This window comes from Pogoniulus pusillus, chromosome 16, assembly GCF_015220805.1.
Source record: "Pogoniulus pusillus isolate bPogPus1 chromosome 16, bPogPus1.pri, whole genome shotgun sequence".
Lineage (NCBI taxonomy): Eukaryota > Metazoa > Chordata > Aves > Piciformes > Lybiidae > Pogoniulus > Pogoniulus pusillus.
In genome coordinates, this window is record NC_087279.1 from 14,976,222 (window position 1) to 15,001,066 (window position 24,845).

The 24,845-nt window shown below is 40.0% G+C and overlaps 1 protein-coding gene across 13 annotated transcripts in view; it reads left to right on the forward strand.

Annotated features, from left to right (window-relative positions):
- The window catches only part of LOC135182515 (uncharacterized), a 98,290-nt gene extending 87,529 nt beyond the window's left edge, over positions 1–10,761 (forward strand). For 10 of the 13 annotated variants that reach the window (XR_010305230.1, XM_064156688.1, XM_064156692.1 and 7 more), the window contains 2 exons: positions 8,190–8,332; positions 8,767–10,761. The gene's annotated coding sequence lies outside the window, so the exon portion shown is untranslated. Of the gene's footprint in view, positions 1–8,096; positions 8,333–8,766 lie in introns of all 13 variants that reach the window. The other 3 variants (XM_064156696.1, XM_064156697.1, XM_064156691.1) reach the window with 2 other exon arrangements.
- The last annotated feature ends 14,084 nt before the right edge of the window (positions 10,762–24,845 follow it).

The following is a 24,845-nucleotide window of genomic DNA, read 5'->3' on the forward strand; positions in this document are numbered from 1 at the left end:
CTTTCTCACTCTGATAAAGGAGCTGGGTTTTTCTCTCCACAGCTGAGGAAGAAATAAATAATGAACACCTAAATGATCTAACATGCCACATTATTAAGAAGAAACTGATCTCCTGGTATTTCTGAGCATGTGTGTAAAGAAAGGAATAAGAAAAAACCCTACTTGAGAACAAGCTACTAAATATGCATATTACTTATGTGATGTTATGATCTTGCACTCGCCGTGATGAGTGGACCCCATAGGTTGGCCCGAGATTATACGCTGCCTACTTACATCTTTCACAAAGACATACTGGTATGCAGATACTTCATATAATCTCTGCTGCTTTCTGGACATGCCTCCCTCATCTGTGCCACTTTGCTGTGGAAGGAAACGAGGCCTTTCCTCTGTGTTTCACTGAAATTCTGTTTTACTTAAGATTAACAACAAGAAGAAAAAGTGCTCAAAATGACTAGTGAAGTTTCAAGAGCGAGAAACTAGGCATTCAGGGGTTTTAATTCATCTCTCAGAAACATCAGAAGTAGTGACTTGCCACTTAGAAGTCTCCTCCAAGCACTTTGGCTCATTGGCTGGGTAGTGTAACAGGAGTTTATATATACACTGGATTATATACAGTCTTTGTCTGGTGAAGGCTTTTGCTTTTAAGTTTGTTAATCCTGCTATCTTTGGGTTGTGACTCACAAGTCAGATAGTTATCTCAGGATGTCTGTAGTGATTCCTGCTCTTCAGTGCCTGGACCACCCATCTCTTGGAGATTTCCCCCCCAACCCCATGTTCCTCCCATTGCAGCATGACTCACTGGCTTATGGACCAGCTGTCATAGTCTTGCATTGTTATAAGGAGGGAATGGCAAAATCCCACAGCACCCCTATCTGCAATAGGGGTGACGCAGGCTTCTGACACTAGTTAGCTGTAACTATCTGAATTCTGAGCAAATGGGAAAAAGACCTCTCACATATCCTTAACTCCCTCTCAAGAGGTGTCATCAGCATTCAGTCTGAGGCCCTTCTCTATAAGATCAGAGCCATGCAACCACGTCTTTGGAGGCCTCGTGCATCATCAGCTGCCAGGACCTGTGGGGTTGCGCCATGTTCAGAAGCTGATATTTAGGTCTTTAGGGGTATTCAGTGTTAGATGTATACTCACACAGGAGCTCAAACTGAGGTACGAGCTGCAGGGGAACCTTGCAGGACCTAAATTTGAATGTGTCCATGCCAATTCAGAGAACCTTACACACCAGTTGGTGACTGGTTTAATGCTAATGAAAGGAGCAACAGCTAAGGAAAACCAAAGTTTGCTAAAACGTGGCTGCCTGGCACAGAGTTCGAAAGGTTGTGGTAACCAATAAACAGAATTTAGTTTTTGGACAGGTGCAGTTTTGGGTAGGTATGATGTATAATTCTGCTTTTATGATAATGCAGGCTAGTAAATACAACTCTGCATATTGTAGCTGACAGTGTGCAACCCACTGGTTGTGAAATGTTAGACCCTGTTCCTGAGGCCAGTTCACACAGGCTGTATCAAGCTATTCTATTTTCTGTGGGAAAACCAAAACACTCTGGAGAGAACTGACCTATTTGGAAACTTTCTATAAAAGCTACCACTGCTGATTTTGATCCCATGGAATAATACAAAGTTTTATGATGTTTATGCACGTCTTCCCATTATTTTTGTTTGGTAATGGAACAACTATTAATAAATTAATAATTAATACTGTAATCTGTGTTCCCACTTGGAACAAGTCATCTCTAGTACTGACATTCAACGTGAGAGAATCTATTAATACCTTGCTTAGTACCTAGAGCTTTTCTATTCATAACTTTTTTACTGCAAACTTTGTTTCAGCTTTTCATGTCATTGTTCCCTGTCACCTGTGGAAACAATACTATTTAACAAGATTTTTTTTTCTCCTCAGATGGTTCTTCACAGAATTTTACCATCTGGCCATGATGGCCTGTTTTTCTGCATGTCATGTGGTTTTGATTTAACAACTCTGGGTTGTGGTTTAGGAATTCTTGTCTGTGCCCTCTGTATCTTGAATAGGCTCTGTGAGTCAACTTCATCAGCACTGGCTTCTAATTCCCCTTATTTCTTCTAATCTCGTCTTCATATACCTGACTAAATAGCTTTGTTTATTTTGACCCTAGTTTAGCCTCTGATCTTGTTCTCCTTTAATCCTTAATCGTCTTAACAAACACCTCAATGGAGATACATTTTTCTTTTGGAGGTGTCTGTTCTATTAAATGGATTCTTAACTACAGTAGTGTCTCAAGAAGCTACTTAATAATGGATCTTTCCTCTTCTTCAACAGTAGTAGCACGCTAAATTTGTTACTGATGTCAGTGATGCAGAGATCAATCGGTACGTGGAAGACAGAGCTCAGTTAAACTAGGACTTCTGCAATATTTTCACAGCCCACATAAATGCAACACTAGACACATGAGCTTAGACTCTGAGACAACATAATTCTTGTACCTGACAAAAGGAGATGCAAGGCTATCTGTGATTTGACCTTTTGTCTATCAGTAACACCATGTACCAGTTTATTGCTTGTGAAGAGGCAATAGCACAGTAGACAGAGTATAATTTTTTGCAGTACAGAATGGCAGACAACTGACCACCTTTGATAGATTTTTCCTGTTCCCAAAGGGATGAAGTGATCCCTAATATTTCTTCTCTATCCCTGCATACTGTATTAAATTCATAAAAATCATATGAACACCTGCTGGAGTGCAAGAAAGGTTTAACTTACTAAATTAACTTACGCATTGGCTTGGCTTACTTCCTCCACAAAGTCAGTGCAAAACTTGGATCACCAATATAATGATTCAAGCTACAGAAATATCATGCAGTGAACCACAGCTTTCCTGGAAAGACAGAATCATGGAATTGCTAAGGTTGGAAAGGATCTCTAAGATCATCAAGTCCAGCCATCAACCTAACACCATCATGCCCATTAAAACATGTCCCAAAGTGCTGTGTCTAGATGACCTCTGTTTGCCTAATTGCTTGAAGAACCTCTGAGGTAGCTGTCAGTCAGCCTGTGTCACCTTTCTGTTTTTCAGTTTCACACTACTTCAGCTTGTCATGCATTCAAAGAAGCCCAAAAGACAGTGGGCATATTGATGGCTGTTCCAGTGTTGTGTGTTGACCTGGCTAGCTAAGCAAGCCCACAGCCACACTTTGACACTTTTTCCTACAGCGTTGCTCTTATCTACTGCATTAATCTCTTGCAACTCTCCCAAAATGGTACTCTGTCAAGATAGCTGTTATTAAAGAGTAGTAAGAGATTGTCTTTCAAACAGGCAGAAGTCTCTCTGTTTTTTTTCCCTTGAATTAAAGTTGATTTCTGAAATGTGGCACCACTGTGCTTGCCTATGTAGTGGTATAGTAAGAGGCTCATACATAGATCAGTGAATTTAACAAACCTACTTACCATACCTGGGCACCATGAGAAATATATTTGCCATGAAGTTGAGCTATACAGACACAGGCTTTGGCTACAACTTTGTAGATGGAAAACAAATGTATATTTAATTTATTTATTCCATCATCTGTAGCATGGATGATGGTGGTGTAAAATCAATGATAAATCACTTCTCTGTGTTAAATTGTCACTGAGCTGTCTCTTGACTGTTGCAGTTTAGGATCAGGCAATGTAAACAGATAGCTTCTGCACAGAGCCAACAACTTCAGAAATAAAAGGGGAAAAACTCATTCTGAAAGGCTCCCATTTCACACTTCAGTTAGCACTTGAGTTCTTTGTGAGTATACAATACTGAAACAGGCGTGTGCAGCTTGGTATGGTTTGGCCCCATCATATAGTATGAAATATATATGAGAAATATAAATCCTGCTGGTCTCTTCTAGCTCTGGCAGCCTTACAGAAGCTGCTAACAAATTTAAAGTCTCCTACCTTGACCTAGGCTTTTCCCCTCCCCAAGGAAAAATGATGATGGGCAGTTGCTTGTCTCCAGACCTTTGGTAAGTGGCTGCAAATAAATGTAGAAATACGTTACTACTTTGCCTTTAAAAATTAGAACTGCCACTTCTGAGCAGCTTTTCCAGAAGAGCTACTGAAAGACTTGTGATAGTTTCTCTTTTCTGACAACTGCTTTGTAACTTTAAAAATATTTTATCTGTTCTCATTTCCTTATTTGGTAATTTTAATCACTTTGCAGACATGGCAAATTCACTCTGTACTGAGAATAAAGAAAAACACATGCATAGCTTTTGCAGTTCAAATGAGCCACGTCTCAGAACATAAAAGCAAGTATTTTTCTACAGAAAGATAATCTGCTATCCAAACAAACATAATTAGAAGCAATCTGGTGAAATAACACTCACAGCCCAAATTAGTGTATAAGAGACAATGAGAAAATACAAAACTAAACAGTACCTAAAATCTTCCTTAAGTATGTTTGTCTGATTTATTCTAATTCATCCACTACTCAAATTTTAGACATGAGCAAAGCAATCATACTCTAGCTTGAACAATTCTTCCATCCAAACTACAGACCAAGTCTCTGCTCTAATGGCTAATATTTCTTGCAAAAGACAGTAAACAATTTTGCAGTGTATATGACCAAGTCTATCATTGGCTGTAGCCAGCTCAAAGGAAAGGCATGACAAAAGTGAAAGATGCAGAAACAGCCCTCACTTGGATATGTTAGATACACTATTAAATCTACCAGTCTGTAGAAATAACAGGTCCAACTTTCCTGAGAGCATTGAGCTTTTGTGAAGCACTCATTAGCTGTTGACATTCTTTAGAAGTGAATAATTTATTTAAGTTTGGGAGAGTAGCACATGATCTAATAAAATAAACAATTCATTGTCATGTGCAGGTAATGTGCCAGATCTATGACATAAGCCTTGGTGGAAGGAATAATTCTATTTGCATACAATACTCATTTAATGCTAATGTTCAGAAAGCACTGCTGACAGTTCTTGGCCTCAGCAGGGAGATATGAATCTTCACCTGCTGTCTGCTCCCACCTGCTCTTGAGGTCTCTTGTAAACTTAAGGACAGCCCTTGGCTCCTCTAAAAAGAGATTAATCATTCTATATATACTGACTCTGCACCAGTCATTTAACGCATAACTCACTGGCCTCAGCTTTTTTTATCAGTACTTACATGAGAGTGCTAGATGGTGTCTTTTGTGAAAATAAATATGAGGGGAGTGATTTGTGATTGGTGCCTTCTGCCCTACTCAGACTGAGGGCAAGGGTTGTGTACAACATCCTATTCCCCAGCAGTCCTCCTGGCTGAGTGGGTCTTTTGAAGGGCTCCAACTGGCTCGCTCAGTGCTTTGTGGCAAAATACATCCCACCCATGAGGCAACCACTCCTATATTTGAATACTTCTCTCCAGAGACAACTTTCTAGGCCTACAGAACTGAGTGTGACTTGGCATAGATATCTTTAGTACCATCATAGAAAACTGTATCAGTTTCCCCTCAAGCACATTACATTTACTCAAATGCTCAGCATTTACCACACACTGAAGGGTTTTGTTTTGCCAAAATATGCAAATAGAGAACTAGATGGAACATTTTAAAAGTTCATAGATTTGTAATAAAATTGCAGTTTTCACCATGGGAGCTGATAAAACATACACAAGCATTTAAATGTTCAAAGCATCAGCTTACACAGCAGGAACTAATTAAGCATGCACTAATGAGGGATGGTCTTATGAAACAAGAATTAATGAAACTTCAAACTATTACCTTTTGAAGTGCAAAGCTGTCAAAACCAGCTATGGATAATTGACTAAACAGTGCGTCAGAGGCCCAGTCCAGGCTCTAAGGCTGGACTAAAAAATCTCTTGCCACCTTCTCCCATAGCTACGTGGAAGTGAACAACTGATCTGGACCAACGTCTGATGGTGGCATTTAAGGACATGCTCCCCAGCATATATATACATATATATATATGTATGTATGTAATATGGACAACCTCCAACAGGAACTGAGAAATACCATCGCCTTGCCAAGAGGAAACAGCTGGAGGCTAAACAGCTACACAAAGTTATTCAGTCCTCTGTCTGCAGGAGACTGTTTTGAAGTTAACAGAGAGAAGACAAATTCCTGATCTTGGCAGCTAAAGCCTTACAACTTTGCTATCTAGAACTCCATAAGGCAGTGTTTAGGAGTGTCTCTAGCTAATGTACCAAGGGAATGACGAAAACAAGAGTTGGAGTGGCCAACTCTTGTTGCATCCTTTCCTGCCTAGTGAAGAATTAGTTAATACAAAGCAGGACAGCTACAAAATGAAAATCAAGGAGACATCCAGAAATAACAAATAGTCTGGTAGCTAAGGATGCTTGCCAGACACACAGAAGACTGCTTTGTAGGTCCTGGCTCTGCACCAAGGCCAAGCAAGGACTCAGTTTTGGTATCTAGCACCTGTACCAGCAAGTTACAGAGGTCATAGGAGCACTTGTACTCTCCCTTAGCAAAATATTTTGCTAGGCTAAAGAAACACTGGAAATTTAGTTATTTGGGAGTTTTTCACATGTGTTCCTTTAAAAATCCTGGGATTGAGGCTACCTAAGGCAGAGAATTAATTTTGTGATACGTTTCCAGTCAGATCAGCCCTATCAGCTCATCTGAATTTTCAGGGCTGCAGTTAACAGTTGACAAACTGGCATTTGCAACTGCCTACACTCTTTCAAATGTACTTACTCTAAAGGATGCTGTTCACGATTCTTTGCTTTGACTATGAATCATGCTTCATGACAATCAATCCTCAACTGTTCAGAATGCATGCAATAAAACAAAAAAAAAATATTTATGAGCTAGCAAAGAAAATACAACCAGGAAGCAGTGCATCCTCACATGTTATCTTTCAACTGCTTCAAAGACAGCCAACTACCTGAAATGTAAGTCTATACCATTCAATAGGGTTCCTTTACGCAGAGTTTGGATCATTCTTGACTTTAATCAGAAAGACTGTAAGCCCTTGTGTCAGGCAAAGACTTTGTAGGAACTGTGTCAGGAAAAGCCTTTATAGGAACTATGGTTTCTAGCTACTCTCACAAATATCTGTATAAATATGAATAGTTTGCATACTGCTGGTATTTAACATGTGCCTTGAGGAAGAAGCGCAAAGTCTAATATATTAAAGGCACTTTCTTACTCTATGTACTCTTAGGAGAGTAATAAATTACATTCCTAGCCTCTGATCTGAAGCTTACTATTTGAATAGATGTCAGATGACTGTGTGAAGCATGAAAGACATTGAGACTTCAATAGAAAATGATGCAGCACAACAATACAGCTCAAAAGAAAAACTGCACACTGGATTTTAGATTGAAAAAGGAAGAGTATTCACCGGTTCATAACTTGTTCATGAATCCCAAGCTTGGATTTAGAATATTCCTCTGCTGGCCTACCCCACTGTACTTCATCAACTATTTCACCTGCTGCTCTGTGACCTGTAGACTCCCCACCTTTTGCACTACACCCACTGTGTATCATAAAGTTTTTAGACAATGCCTGGAATTTTAGTCTCTCCCAAATCACTCTGCCTTTAGCTTCTTCAGCAGCCCTGGTTTTGATCTGATTTATTAGCACACATCCTTCTTATTTTTACTACACTTCAAGGAAGAAGTCAAAACTGTCATACAAATTATTGTTCTTATATATACAATGGAAAGCCAGATAAGAACATTGGAAGTACATTTAAAGTACTTTTATTTATCATAAAGCACTTTCTTTTATTTATAGTTTTAGGATTATTTTCATTATTAGAAGGTCTACAAAAATTTGCCTTTTTCCTAGATGTGTTTTTGCCCTTTTTTTTGGTTTGTTTCTTTTGTTTTGGGTGGGTTTTTTTTGCTTGGTTTTGTTTTGTTTTCTGACAGAACAATACGTTCCAAGGACATTTGAATATGTTTTAAACAGACAGTCGGGAAATTTGTGGGATTATAGCCTCAGCTGGTGTAAACTGATGACAATCCAGTTCTTTCAAGACTAGTTTTGAGCAACCACCCTGTTTTTCACCAGTTGTAGGTCAATAACTGTCTGGAAAACAACCACTTTGGAAATGTTTACATGCCTGACTGGTCTTATTCTATCATCTTTTGTTTATAGCTTAAATGGTTTTGACCAGATCTATGATTAATTCAGTGGAAATTTACTCTGGTTACTCGTGAGTTTCTTTATGGTGGTTTGATTTAACTTCAGGGAGTGGAGAGATTGTGTTTACTGATGGAGGAGAAGGAGCAAGCCATCATAAGCTCCACGCTTTGACACCGCCGATGTGCAGGAATGCCGCATACCACCCTGTCAGCATTGCACCATACTTTCAGACTTCTCACAGTTTTCCAGTAAGATTCAAGATTCCTACAATTCCCAAAGTACCCAAATCTTCTAGACTGAGGCCAAAATCAAGTTATCGCTGCACAGATCAATGAATTGTTGTAGCCTTTCGAACTGTATTTATAGGTTAAGAGGAGGATTTGTTTTGTTTTTCTCTCTTTGAAGCTTCAGAACATATACTTTTTAACAAGATACTATCTTTTAATTGGAGAAAAAGAAAGGGCTTTCTAGCCCTGAAATCTATGGCATGCAAAATAAACATACAAGCTTTCTTCTTTCATGTTTTCCAGACCAGACATTTTTACACTCCTAGGAAGCTCTTACCTCCTGTTCCTATCAAAGGAAGACAGTGAGGCAGGGGATAGGGGAAGCTAGGGCTTTCAAAATTGGTTTATTGGGGGATCAGTTGTAGACTCTGTGATGCTGCTTTTGTTTTACACAGATACCAGGACTCACAGCTTCCTTCCACGGAAATCAAACCTTCTTTGGCCTCCCCATCACTTCTGTGGCAACCAGAGCTTTCAGCTAGACAGAGATCAAACCTCCAGTGGAGTCCAGCTAGGTGGGGAAACAAGTTTCATGAGAAGATAATTCAAGCAGAAGCCATTTTACCAGCTCAGGTCGAAGAGACCCTCTGCCACTTTTAAAAGACAAGTCTAAGAAAAAGTCACTTCCTTTCACATTTTAATAAATAAATCTGGCATCATAATGCTGACACAGGAAATAATACTGAGACAGGTGCCTTAAACATATTTCATTGTATGAAACAAAACTTGAGAGAATATCCCACAGACAACTGAATGAGCAGGAAGAAGATGCACATGTGACTTCAACTCCCACAATGCTCTTGAATAATGCTTAATATACTGTAATTGGTTATAAGCAAAAGGAATATAGTGAAAGCACATCAAGTACTATTAGCTGTCTTCTAATGAGACATAGCAGGTGGAAATATAGAGAGGAGTGAGGTTGCAGTTCACCACAGAGCACCACAGACCACAGAAACCTTCTGTCAGGGAGGATTAATTCTGTAAAGCTGAATTACCTCCCTGATATTCAGTATAGCCAAAGCTACACTCCCAGAAATTATGAATGAGACCCCCCAGAATCCTGAGACTAGCTTTGAAGTGAGATTTAAGAAAAACATGACTGTTTTATTTCCTTTCTGGGTGTTCAGCCTCTGGGACTAGCATTTACAAATTAGAAACTGAGACTTGCATATGCTTCGAGGACTGAGGCGAGAAGAAAAACTTTGACCCTCATAAGAGATGTGATAAAGTCATCCTAATTGGCAGTGCTGTTGATATTGTACAGTTTGGCCCTATCCCTCCAGCTGCTGACCTGACAAATTTTCCTGGTCTCTATTGGTGATGATGTTTCGTCTTAGAAGATTCCTACAACTCTGCACAACTTTTCTGAACTCAATGTTTAGAGTTTATGCCACAGTAAACTGAGCTCAACCCTGTGCAGGCTGATCAGCCAAGGAGCCAATATCAATAGCTTTTTCACAGTTTTGTTGGCCCCAGCAGTGCCAAATATACCAAAGAAGATAGAAATCTGAGACATATAATATTTTTCTTAAAAGAGAGCTAATTTTCTCAACATCTAATTGAATTCTTTAGTAGTTTCACTAAAAAGTCTTGTGCTGGTTTCAGCTCAACGTTTAATGAATACTGATTTTTTTAAAAGAAACTGTTCATTTGCATTAAAAATTTACTTCCCCACATTCCCCAAAGTATCAAAAGAAATTGAATGTTAGATTTATAATTAATGTGGTTTGGATTTTAAAAGAATTTTTTTACAGCAAAGAACATTTCCATAAATCATGTCCATGATTGAAAAAACATGGTCATAACTGAAGACAAAACTGCTTCATTTTGCATCTGTTTCACATATATAAATGTGTCAGGTTTACATAAAACACACTGATAAAGATGAGGAAGAAGGGAAGAAAATGATAAAAATAACCTAGGTTGTATCAGTAACACCTCCTTTATTATAATTCTTACTGATACTATTGTGGCCAAAATCACTACTTTTCTTGCCTGGTTCAGTCACTTAAGCTGTTAAAACATGAAAAGAAGTACAACTCTTATGGAATTAAACTTAGCTCAACCCTAGAAAAAAAGCTGTTGTGCACAACATGTTGTTACCTTACCACTTACAGATAACAGCCCTAACTTAGTTCATCACAGAAGTGACTTCTTCCTCATCACAAAGCTTTGATTGTTGGCAGGGCAATGCCCATCCACAGGAGAGGATTTGCCCAGCGCTCCCATAACACAGCAGAACTGAAGTAGCCTGCCAACAGAACCACTTATCACGTGCAATGTCCTACTTGTAGTATTACTCCACAGCATAACATATGTCTTGCAAATAAATTACTTTGCTCCCTAGTTGGCCAAGAATCTGCTGTTAATAAAAAAAGAAACTCTAATACGTTTCTTCTAATACTTTTAATTAAAATATGTCTTTAATATATTTGACTCCTTTTTTACCACAGCAGTTTGGCACGAAACATTAGAGAGAACGAGAGTATACAACAAAAATAAATTGTTTAATCTACCACCATCTTGAGGGCAAAGCATATTTAGTAAATTACTCAAACTGAGGTAAGTTATGTGGTACATAACTTTTTTTATCCTAACAAGTGTGTAGTTGGAGTGGCTAATGCAAAGCGTATCTCCTTCTTCACACATAAAGTCCCCTTAAAGCTGCTTTCAGGCTCTTGCCATTTACAATGGAATCTCCTTCAGTTCACTTAGGACTTAAGTATTTAAACGTGTGCTTGGGGGGGAGGGGGGGAAGGCAATTCTTATTTTCTATAGCTTATTTTAGCAGCAATATGTTATTAAAATAAACCCCAACAAACTCTGTTTCTGAGAAATTTCTGCCAATAAATTTCCATGGCCTTCAATGGAAGCTATATTTCTTTTGTAATATGCTCACTCGTTTATAAATCAAGGGGGGGGTGGGGGGGGAAGAAGAGAACTCTCTAAACGTTCTTCAAGAAATGGTAGGTCAGAAGTGAAGCTATCAGTTTTCAGATGCATCCACTAGGCAAATCCACACGCAGTTCGCAAGCACGCAGTGGTCTGAGACAGCCACTGTCTGTGTGGTTTTCACTTCCCTTTGCTCACTGGTTTTCAGCCAGCTCTGCTGTGCATCTGCCCTTGCTGCCCGTCAGCAGTGCAGCACAGCAGATTCTACTTGCAGACGTCTGTGCACCGCCATCGCCTCTGTAGCTGTGACAGACACGGGGCCTTTGCTCCCGCGCCAGAGGTGACAGCCTGCCCTTGCTAGCCAGAGGCCAGCCCGCAGCAGGCAGCCGCGGCCCTGGGGTGAGAGGCCCCACAGCCAGGGCGCAACATTTGGCCCTTTCCGCTCTGCTTTCCCATCCCGCCTCAAGAGGCTGCTAAAGCTGGCCTGTGGCAGGCCTCGCTGTTGTTCTGTGCTTCCTTTTTATTTTATTTGGCATTTATTTACTTGCTGAGGGCAAGGTATCCTCCAAACTAAGGCAAACCACATTTCTAGAGGCACAGAATGAAAGAAGTGATACAATTTGTGCTGACAAAACGGAAACTCAATTTGCTTCCCCACAGCCCCTTCAGCTGCACTGCTGCTTAGCCACAAGGCCCCAACACGGCTGTCCAACCACGACCAGGCCTGTGCTGCAGCCCTCATTCTTGGCCACCTGGCATCATCACAGCCACCAAGCATAAACAGTCAGGGATAACAGTCCCCCCACAAATATCCCGATCACCATTTGAAAGGGCATTTAAAGGTCCTGCCCCTTCCCTACCCGCTGAGGTGGGCCATAACCAGCGCCCTCTGAGGGCGGTGCTGTTCCCATGGCTACAAAGAGCCTCACAGCAAGGAGGAACTTGGCCTTATTCTCTTCCCTGGGGCCAGGAAGCATCAAGCCAAGAGCCAAAATTCATCTGCCCTTGCTGGTATGGGCCAGGGGTCTCTGGGACCCCTCTACCTCCTGCCCAGCACCATACTTGGCCCTGTCCAACTTGTTGGCACAGCCTAGTCCTCAATCTGAAAGAGAGAGAGAGAGACAGGAAATTGGATAAAATAAGGGGTGGAGGGGGTAGGGAGAGGACAGGATAAAGAAAACAGCCAAAGACTAAAATAAATATAAATAAAACAATGAAGCAACAGAAACCAGAGGGTGAATCTGACAAATTACTTGTCTGCTGACAGCCAGCCTGGCACTGGGACACATGCTGGAGCAGGAGGGCTTGCACGCCTGCAAGGGCTCAGGCACATTTTGGGAGAGCTGTGGCTGTGCTTCCCCCACGGTTCCCCAAGCAGCCCTGCCTTCTCTGCTTCCATGCTGACCAATTTCTTGTGACCAGCCAGCACAGACAGTGCAGAGCAAGGGAGCAAACAAGGACACACTGGGGTCCCTTACTCCTAAAGAAGGGTTCTTAAGCCTGACAAATGGCTCAATCAAATTTTTCCCCTAATGCGACTGTGTTCTATGAGAAACTAATTTTGCATGAGCAGCACTGGACCTAGGTGCCACCTTATGAAGATGAACTACTTCTGATTTGTTTTTTATAGTCCAAACCCTTGTCTTAGCCAGTCTCCTAAATAGCAGCAATGCCAAATTTCCTTTTATCGAGCTTCAGTCAGATGGCTTTAGGCGCCAAGTCCAAACCAAGCAACATAATATATTGTGTGTTGCTGTCTCCAGCTCATAACAATAAACTCAAAACCTGAAAATTTTAACTGTGCCAAGCACTCTTTATCAGAGGCACCTTAGTTTCTGAATGTTTCTGCTTAACAGTAGGAGCCACTACAAGATAGATAAATTTTGGCTCTATAAACTTGAATTCTGTGCTGATTTAACCCCATATGCACAAGAACGTAAGAACCAAATTGGGATACATCTAACTCATATTCAGTCTCTCAACTAGCACACAGGCAAATGATCAATAAATAAAAAGGCAAAAATGTTGAATACTTCCAATACTGGCAGCATGCTTCCAGCTTCCAACTACTCGCAGCTCTGCTGATTCCCAGCCTCACCTAAGTTTGCTCAGTAACCCTCAGAGGGTGTCTTCCATAAGAGATCCATGTGAATGCACAACATCCAAAATGTCCTTGGTCCTGAGATTCTTCTGCTCATCTCATGGGGAACCTGAAGCGTTGGACTTAACCCCCACAGCCCACACCTATGAGCCTGCATTCTCCAGTTAGAGACCAGGAGGAGTCAATCTCAGCCCGTTTACAATTTTCTAAACTTTAAACTTAAGAAGTAAATCACTGTACGTTACTTTAAAAGAAGTGGGACGCACGCACACAAATGAAGAAAAAGGCAACTAGGAGGTAATAGCTCTGCTGAGTGAGCTATTAAAACGCTTTGATTTCCACGTTAAACCAGCAAAACTCTGATGTCTCCAAGTTCACTGAGATGTGTGTCCAAATTGACCTTTTATTGCATATGGTCAAGTGCTGTGAAAAATCCCACCACTTAGCATCTCTCTGTTATCTCAGCCACAGGCAGGGAAATTCTCCCCTTCAAAGAGAACCATAAAAAGAGATAACAGAGACAGGGACTTCTGTGTCATCAGCATTTCAAACTCCACATCCCCTCAGGAAAAGAGATAGGGAGGGTCTTGTAAGGGAAAAGAGGGTTATTTGTAAGAGTAAACCGATCAATGGCAGTAGTTTCTCATCCACCACTATGCAACACAGGAGAAGAAATGCCGCTGGGCATTCCACATGGGAGAACAAGGTAGAAAGCTGATGCAGTTATAACTCTGGGAGCACGAATCTGGCACCAATGGTGTTGGTAAATCACCTTACTAAACACACCTGCCTACTATTTTCCCATGTAGTTGCAGTGCAAAGACAGCTTCTTCCCAACACTTAACCTTTCGGCTCAAATTTTACCAAGGAATAGGATTTTTCTTACACTAATAGTTCTACAGTTAAACTTTTGGCTGTATACTGAATGCCAAAGTAGATGCTGCTGTACGTGGGTGGGAGGGAGAAGGAGTCTGCCAGTATAGCACATTTCATTCAGGGAACTGGTATAAACTACATACAGACAAAACACTAGCTTGCCAGTATAAGCTGTGGCTACACTAGGAAAGTTTGCCAGAAAAGCAAACTGCCAAATCTTTTCTAGCGTAGAGAATCCATGCTATGCTGCAGATAAATGTTGCTTCAGACATTAACTCTCACTAGGCTCACTGAATGTTGGAGCTGACATCACTGATAGATGCACCTTTTTTTCTCCACAATGTCTATAAGGTCATCAATTCCATGAGGTCCAAACTCTCCTGGAGAAAATGGGAAGGTAAGAAGCCTCTGGAGGCTGTTACGCCCCTAAACATTTGCTGCAATGAGACATGCACTGGCTCATGGCCACTGCCACATACAAAGGCAGAAGATCTGGCTCTGCTGCATTAGAAAAGGGACTATCGGTTCTTTTCACTTCACTGGACTAGTCACTAGTGTCCTCAGTTGAATTCAGCAAGCTGTCTTCTATCATAAAACATGAAGGAAATGCATTTTACTTACAAGTGAGAAGACTGGACAACAGGTTGATGAGTTGGAATAAGAGCATAGTTACTATAGTAGGAAAAGAAAATAACCACTTGGTATAGCAACAGTGCAGACACAGAAAGGCCAGAACATCTGACACAGTAAATACCATAGCCACAGAATCAAGTTATCGATCTAGCACAGAAAACAGAGCGTTTCTTCTTCTTCTTTTTTCTGGATGACATATGCAGGTTAATGTTTCTGCTAGGAAAACATATGTAATATATACACATGTGAAAACACACCAAAAAGTATTAAAAAGTCATGTTGGATGCATAGCATATACCACTGCCTGAGGAAAACCTTCTATTTATTTATTTTTTAAAGCAATAGTTGGCCTCAGCAGGTGGATGAAGGTATAGCCAATTATCAGAGTGTTGTGTAGGTGGCTTTTACTGTGAAGGCTGGGGCTTTTATTTTTTTGGTTGGTTGGTTGGTTTCTTTTTTGGTTTTATTTTTTCAAGATCTTTATAATTAACATGGTAAGAGCATTTATATACTATTTGTCTAGGGCACAGGAAATTATACCATTGAAACTACCAGAAATAACTCACTTTCCAACATTTTGGAGGCAATGCCCCAAAGCTATCCAACAGTGGCACAGTTAATTAATCTCTGATAGAGGTTTAAGTTGCAGTCCTCCTTCCTTTTTTTGCAAATTTTTCTTTCATTTTCTTTGCTTTGCCTGCTTATTTCATATATGTATTTCTTTTCATTTGCTTCCATGTTATCCTGTCTTTTACTAATCTAATTCATAAGAAAAATGAAGTCTTCAGATTTTCCCTGCATCCCCAGGCTGGCTGGCAATTGGTCCTACACCATTAAAGGAGAGATGACAGTTTATTAAGCATTAAGCTACAGAGTAATGAGTTCTTGCCAAAGCCTGTCAGGATTAATTCATTTTTCCAATGAAGTGAAATCGGTGGCTAAATGGATCAATACGATCCCCTGCAAAAAGTATTCTTCCACAATAAATGCAGGAAAGCACTGCCACTAATATTTTGCTGTATTTGCCATTAGTGACTGACATCTCAAATTACCCTGCTGCTATTCCGGCTCCTTTTGCAAAAGAACCTTGCCAGAGAGGGTGAGGAAATTCAGGCAAAGTAAATAACAGTGTCATTAACTAATTTCTTATTCTCATCCAACATTTTCCCCCCTATTGCCCACACTTGCCAGCACTCAGATTTCACATCTCCTTGACTTTCAGGAAGAAATATTTCAGTTTCTCGTAAGGACCAGATTTTGGCTATCTTACTGCTGCATGGGATCTGGCTTTAGAGATAGTCTCACGGATTTCTGGGAGGGGACCAATAAAAAAGGGATGGTGGAGAAGGGCTTCAGATCAGTGGAAATACACATTCCTGTGTTAGGCGCTCCTCAGCATGCGTCAAGGTGTTAGCGTGTTGCCATCAGGTTGTCTAGACTAATTAACCTGAAACACGGCTGGTTATTATTAACATTTATTTCACAGCTATGCCTGTTATTCCTGAGCTCCTGAGGTGGTCCTTCTGACTCATGCCTCTGAACGCTCCTGCTCTGTCCCCTCTCAATTTAAAAAAAAAAAAGAAAAAAAAAAAAAAAAGAAGAAGAAGAACTCTCCCTTCCCTCAGCCACCTTTCCTAGAGATAGTGTGACATAACTCACACATCAGCTCTGGAAACGCCAAAGGTACTGGGACCCCTTTAACATAGGCACTGACTGATTTAAGAGGCGATTTTTATTTATTACACATTATGGTAATTCATTTTTCATTGTTTGGGAGATTCAGGGGGCTTTGTGTTACCTTTAAGGAAAGTGCTGACAAGCTACCACAAGTGTAAGGAGAGAGGCCACACAAGAGGAGGAAAAGAAAACCAGTGCTAATGGCTGTTTGCTCGAATATGGCTGATAGTCTTCATTCAGCCTGTATTTATTTAGGAACTCAAGGAATATTACAATTGTGGCAACAAGTCAGGAGCTGCTCCATCTTGTAAATTGGTTTGCTTATTCATATCAAGTACTCAAATCCAATAAATGTCCTGGTGGGAAGTAAGACATCGAAGTGCAGAGTCACTGAGGAAGGCAATGAGCTCTCTCCCTCACTCCAGCACTCAGCACTTAGTAATCGCTGGCTGCTACATAAATCCTGCGCTGTATTATGATATGTGCTAGGCACAGCCTTTTCCTTGAGTCGAGCCCCAGAATTGCTTCTTTAGCCCTGTGCAGAAACAAGTTAGCTCTTCTCTTTGGACTTGGGCATAGGAAACAGAGTCTAGTTTTACTTTCCTGTGTTTACTCATTTTTCATATTTTCTCACTCCTAGACAGATGAAATTTGCTCTTTGGGATCAAGAATTTAAAATGGTGATAATGATCCCATCTCGGAGTATCTACATAAGCAACCTCCCTGAGAGATAACAGTTGGTCTGTTAACAGCAGAGCCAGTAAAGCCTGCTTTGTTAAGAATGTGCGCCTGATACCAAACTGCTGCATGGATGTGCCATTATTTGCAGTAAGAGATTAACATGCACTGCAACCTGTCCTTTGGCAGGTACACAAGTCAGGTCTCTTTAGCCTGCTGGGTTATTTGTGTAAAGCAAATTAAAATGGGAGATGTTTTAGAATTATCCCCCGATTAATTGTTTGGTTTAAGTGCCAGTGGATGAGGAGGAAGGAAAATTGACAGTCAAAAAAAGAAACAAGTGCTGTGCAGAAGAAAGGCTTGGGAAATCCCAGTCAATTCTAGTTCAAGAAAGGAAGAGCTGGAATAATTTTCCAAGGACCGTGTGATTACTATTTAGCCAATTAATAAACTATTTAAGGCATTTATATGATTCAGACCAGGAAGAAGAATATGCCATTGAAAAAAAAACAATTTCATATTCATTGCAGAATTGCACCAAGGCCCATGTGATTACTATTTAGTTAAGTAAGACACCATTTAAGGCATTTATATGATTCCGACCAGGAAGAAGAATATGCAATATTAAACAATCTTCATATTAATTGCAGAATTGTACCTCATACACTGCCCTCTCCATGCCTGTCCTTAGAACCAAAAGGTAACTTTAATAAATAATTTTTTAAAAAATCTTATCTTTTCTCCCAATTTCAAATCAGAAATTCGCAACTTGGTTACAAGACTCTCAGATCTCAACTGTTGGACTAAGTAACAGAGCTCCCTCTAATGGTGCCGCTATAGTGATACTGTCTTGCAGTCCATTGTTAAGTCGCGCTATTCCTACATGTTGCTAATAAAGTTACATCAAGCTCAAGACTGTCTTTGTTGTATATATTTATGTTTACTCACTTCCATCTGGTACTACAGTTCTTCTCGCTAAGAAAGGAGCGGTTCACTGCAATGGAATCCGAATCTCAAACAGAGCTTTGGCAGAAGAGGATAATTTTAATATATTGAGTAACCTTATAGAAAAAAAAAAAAGGTGGGCAGTGGAGGGGGAGAAGCAGAATTTAGCTAGCATCTTACATGGCTTTTTTCACCCGATTGCAAATTCTGGTTAGATGCTTGCAAAATGCTTGCATTAAGAAACACAGCCATATTTTCTTTGCATGTCTGGGAGTATTTTCTTACTTTCTCATCCAGCCATCCCATTGTGGGAGAGTTTGCTGTTGTCTTTGGGGTACTGCCAGGCATATAATTGTTGAGGTGAGTTGAAAACAATACAGGATTCAAAAAGAACATTTGAGAAAAGAAGTGTAAGGACTTGAAAAACCTAAAGTAAGATAATACGAAAACTTGCTGATGCATAACATTAGTTCATTCACTTGCTTTTCATCTAGAAATTAGCCCAAGCCAAGCTTATTTCATGTCATGCTCACTGCTCCTCCTCACTTGTTGCGAATTTAAATGAAACAAGACCCAGAGGCAAACCACTCCTAATTTTGATCCAGAAAAACAAAAGCTACAATGAAGATTCTGTTTCTGTGTTTGTTCTACCCCCAAAGCACTCAGTTTTGCCCAGAAGAGCTCTGAATATTCCAGTTTGAGCACAAGCAGAAATACTCTGCAGTGTCTCACGATTCCCTTCATTTGTGCACATCACCCATGTTAAAAAATTAGCAAATGACAGCTACTCAGTGAAGGAATACACATAACATAGAAGGGATATTGCCAATGTGAAGCAGGAGGTATTGACTTGGTTAGCTAATGAAGCCTGCACCATTAATGCCCTTTTTTACTGTAAGTGTGAAACTCCTGCCCACATATGGAACAAAAGGTAGAATTTGACAGAAGCTTTACTATCTATGTACAGTCAAAATAAGAATAAAGCAAGGACAATCTGCCCAGCAAAAGAATAAAAAATAAGAGCAGGAGAGAAGGGAGCAGAATCTATTTGAAAGAAACCTGGCAAAATTGTAACTATGCACAGCTATGTTTATATGTATTTTGTACTTTATGAAGAATTATGAGTATACACCACATTGGTTTAAAAAAAAAGAACAGCAGAAGTACTAAGAGAAATAAAACACACCCTTGGCTAAGTATCTTGGTCTGTCTCCCCAGGGAGTGAACGCATTTTTGGTGGTCAGACAAAAAGGAAAGAAGGGATTCATTATTCTTACTCTTGTAGAAGTATATCCTATATGCAGAGGGCATTTATTTTAGCTTTCTCTTTTACTTAATCAGTAGCACAACTTTAACTCATTCTCTTTCTGCATAGGACATGCCTATAAAGGGATTCGTCAATAATCAGATCCTTTTATAAGTTTGGGGGCTTTCAAAGTTGCTACTGTTGAAAATCCATCTCAGAAAATCAGCTCCTAAGTTTGAACATCTGGACCTCAAGAGTTAACAGAGTTCAGCAGCTGGGGCACTGCAGGTGTACAGGTTGCAACTCCTTTTTTTAGGTCACAGTAGTGGGTAGTAATGGGTGGCACTAGCAGTGGCTTATTTGATCCTAAGCTACCATCTTATTTGAGCTTGAAAAAAATGCCTGTTTGTGGCTTTCAAATTATGGAATGAACTTAATTAAACTGCAAAACATTAAACAACAGTAGGAAAGATTATATCCTTGTAGGAAAAAAAAATAAATTAAGTGCCTTTGTGACTTGGAGCAAATGAACATAAACTGGTTATAAAAATAAATCAACACTTTCCAGTCCAACCCACAAGTTTTTTAGTGGTGACAGCAAGGTAAGTTTGTCCTTTCAGGAAAAAAAAAATAAGAAATAGGAAAGAACAGGCAGATACATAGATGCAGGTCTTTGAGAAAGATATATCACTGCCTTTCTTTTTTTGTCCTCTCCTCCCATCCCCTCCCCGACATCATTCTGTCATGCTGAGAGCTGCACACTCCCAATAGTTTACATGTTGTTCTAAAGCTGAAGAAACATAGTAAAATGTGGAGCATTGCAACATTCCCACTCTAATTTATCAAAAGTTTGGAATGCTTTCCCAATATGTGTGAGTGGGAAGGAAGAAAGAGGCATTTTTGACATGTAAAATCATGGTTGGAGAACTTCATCGAAAGTGCAGGCACAAAAAAAAAAGGGAGAATATGAGGGGGGGGGGGGGAAACCAGCAATGGGAGAAAAAAAAAGTCAGGGGAGTAAATTCACAGGTATATCTCACAATATTTTGTTAAAAAATAAAAAAAGGGTCTTGAATTGTAAAGATTTCCTGCATTTTAACCTATTTTTTTAATTAATAAATGAATAGATAAATAAATGAATGTCAGATGAAGTCTTTTACACGAGACCCAAAAAAAAAAAGTGTTTTTACCAGCTGTCATGAAAATATTGCACAATGGATGGCACAGAGAACTAACCCTCTGTGGTTTGGGGCTTTTTTCTGGTGGTTTTTTGTTTGTTTGTTTGTTTTTGAAGAAAATGTATAATCAATGCATCAGGAAAGCTAAACTGGAAAAAAAAGAAGTTACCACATTGCATTTAACTTTCAAACACACAAAAGTCTAAATCTTCTCTAAGCATTACCAAAAAAACTACTGCAGACAATGTGATACTGAGAGACTAATTCAACAAGGCGCTTAACAATACCTAGATGATCTTGGAGGTCGCTTCCAACCTGGTTGATTCTATGATTCTAATATGCCCAAATTCAAATCAAAGAGACTGCTCAGCTGGGTCAGTGAAATTCTCCAAGCAAAATATCAGGGACAATCTTAATATCTTCTGTATATGAAACTGTCAGTAAGAAATTAAAGTCATTGCTCTTTAGAGGACTCCTGGAACTGAGTAAATCACAGAGATTGCCCAGGAATGTGAGGACAAAGACTGTCAAAGAGATAGGCTGAGACTATGTAACACCTTACAAACAAGGAGAGCAATTTCAAAACCAGTATGGTATTTGACTGGCAGCCAATACATTTTCAAAATAAATCAAACGTGCTCCTGTCGTCTCCTTTTCATAAGAAACCTGGCAGCCACATTCTCTGCTAGTTGGAGTTTATGTAAAGTCCCCGGCTCCCTTAACATAGTGAAAACCCAGCCTACACTACAAGTATTTTTACTGTTCATCTAAACCATACTTGCATCCTCCAACACCACTCTGTTTTCCCATGATTTTTGATCATATTGCATTCAAGGGGAGTCTTTAAAAGGTTAGCTTGCACTGCTCAAAGAACAAAACACACCAGAACAAAACTAAAAACACCTAAAACTAGTTAGGTGCAGTGCCTGATCTCAGAAACATCATAAACAGAAAATAAATTCTGTATGTGTAATTGAATGTTAAACTGGATCTGATCATTTTTAGAAACAAAATTAACTGACCTCATTAAAATTTGGAATTAATTATTCCTTTTCTGAGATTCATCTCACATTAGTACACCAACAGTTTATTTTCAGTACAGTAGTAATCTTTTCCAAGTATAGTGCATTAATGCAGGGAATTGGTATCTACTATAATAGGGGAAAAAACATTACAGCACTAATTGAATTCTGAGTAATAACTCAGTATTCTCCAGAGATAAAACAGAGCAGAAACTGGCAACAGGTTGAAGGGATGGGGGTAGGGGGAAGGAGCAGTAAGGCAAAGGTATTTGTTAATCACTGAAAGGAAAGGAAAAGACGCCTACAAGTATGGTGCCATAAATCTACCTCTAGACAGCAATGAAACAGTGAACATACAAAATGAAGAGCCTTGTAAGTGGGGGAAACTGTTACACTGCTTTATGCAAGCTAACAAATCCAAATTACAGTAGTTGGGGGGTGGGTGGGTGTGGATTTTTCTTGATTTTGTGAGTTCTTTCAAATCCAATTATATGTAAAAGTCCATAAATTCTTAATACCAGACTCTCGATTGTAATTTGGGGAAGACTCCACTATAAACAGCCCAGACTGATACATCAGCACAACAGATACAGTGTGTTGTCATAAATGGGCAAGGAGCGAGCGATTGCTGGAGAAATGCTACAACTAATTTTATTTAACATCTTTATTAATGATCTCTAAGAGGGAGCACATAGTACATTAACTAAATTTGCACAGCACATTAATTAGGAAGTGCTACACACATCAGAAAGGATCTAGAGATACTTAAAATCATGGAGAGAACAAAAACGTCCTCAGGAGGAAGTTTTTCACAGAGAGAGTGATTTCCCATTGGAATGAGCTGCCCAGGGAGGTGGTGGAGGCACCATCCCTGGAGGTGTTCAAGAAAAGCCTGGATGAGGCACTTAGTGCCATGGTCTAGTTGACTGGATAGGGCTGGGGGATAGGTTGGATTGGATGATCTTGGATGTCTCTTCCAACCTGGTTGATTTTATGATTCTAAATAAACCGCCACCCAAACACGTATGCTAATATCCTGGGTACTCAGGCAGTTAAATTCTGCACTGAATTTGGAGGTCTGTAGGCCCTTGCAATAGATGCTGAACTCAGATTAACTGTGTAGCACTTGCTTCTCATGATGCTAGACAGGGGAAAACTGTCTAAAATATTTTGTGTGCCTCCTTTTAGACAAGGAAAGATATTCGAGCTTAATTGTTGTGAGGTTAGCTCTTCACAATGATGTGTCAAGGGAAGAATGTCTCATTTGTCTAGGATTTTTCCAGATAAGCAGGTGAATTATTAGGCTTTACCCCCTCTAATTCCTGTAACTTACATCTTTCTTTTTAAACCAGAAGAATCCTCCCTCTCCATAACAAATACAAATGTCAATTAAAAAAAAGATAATGCAATGCAGCCTGATCAGTATGACTTTTCAAGTTGTTTATCTAAATCATGTGGCCTCTGTAGGAATAATTATTCTTTATCATTGAGTTTCCTCTCTATAAAGATAGCTGAAAGCTAATTAGAAATTGTTCAGTGGTTAGACCTCCGTCTTTGATCACTCCTTACTTCTAAACTTTGTGCCTGTGCACATACTGCGTTCTCAAGATATTTTCCTTTACCATCAGAAAGGAGATAGAATTAAATCATGCCACAGTGTGATAGCTTGAAGCTAGCTAGAATGTTTTGGTGAGAGCTAGATTACAGGCTGTGAAAGAGAAACAGTGGTGATGTCTACTTCACTCACAGGCTTGCTGAGATGTATAAGCACAAGAACACAAACATAGATCAGGGAGACGATCTCTGTCTGGGCTTTGAGCTGCATCTCTCTCTAACCTAACCTGCCATCTGTGTGACTAAATCCACCTGCTTCCTAACCTCCCTGGCCAACTTTCCAACCTTCCTTGGGCATAAGACAAGATCTGGGGTAAGGTAGAGGGGTAGGGGGGAAGGTGGAAGGGCAGATGAGAGCCCTCCTGGAGACTCAGTTGTCTGGGTGGGGAGTTGTGTTTCTGTATTACCTTTTAACTTGTCTATTTCTGTATATAACTGTATCCATTGTAAATATCTGCCTCTATATTGTGCTAAGCTGTAAATATAAAGCTGCATCCAATGTCCAGAGCCGCTGAGTCTAGTCTGGGTGATTTTACAAGCGGGAGGGGTGGATAACACCCAAACCATCACACACAGGACAGGAGTGCTGAGAGGATGAGTAACATTAACAACAACATAAAGCACTTACAGCCTACCTCACAATTGTTAAAAAAACCAAACTGGGTATTTTAGGATTTTTTAGTACAGAAAGGAAATTAGTACACTCCTTCCAACATGCCTATGATCAAAACCACAATGTAGCAGCCAAATATACAGTGCTCATTGCTTCAATAGCTCCTTGTTAATTCGCTTAACTCAAATACTGAAGTTATGTTTGGGAAGCCCCACTCAAAATTTACATGGCCAAGTGACTCAGAAATGTCCCCCTGCTTCTATTAACTCTTTTTATATCTTCCTGTCAAAGCCTCATCGCTCATGGAAAATGAGCCACTTGTGGTAGGCATTGATTTGGACAGGAATGCCACAGGAAAGGCGATTCACACGCAGGTGGGATGGGCAGAGGACTGCTCAAGTCGCTCTCTCCAAAGCTCTCGTGGACGTGCGTGTATTTAATATCTACGTAACATGGAAATGATCAGGATAGACTCCACGCCACTGGCTGTTTGATACCTGATTATGCAGCAATTTTGCCAGCAAGCTTGCTGAATAGGCTTTAAAATATATGGCTCAGTGGTCTCATAACCTCCATTATATGAGACCTGGAACATCACTTTTGGAATTCACCTCTGCTTTGCTCAGTGTAAATCTGACCGTCTTCAGTCTGAGCAGAATGTATCAATGCCATTTGATTCTACAATACATCAGCTTCAAAGAGGTAATGCCATTGTAGCTTTTATTAGAAGGAAGCTTCACTAACAAGGGCAGCCTACTGCCTACCCAGCATTTATCAATACCTATCTTCAAGGGAAACAAGCTCATTAGCAATGTGCTGTGTGAAAGGCTGGAAACAGGAAAACTGCATAGCAAATGACACCACCTAAATTAGAAGGCAAAACATGCCATAGCAGCAACCATCAAATTTGACATCACAGCAAAGTCCCTGCCCCTCTCAGTGAGTAAAGGAGGTCTGCACTGCATTTGAAGTTTATCCTAGTGAGTAAACAGTAAG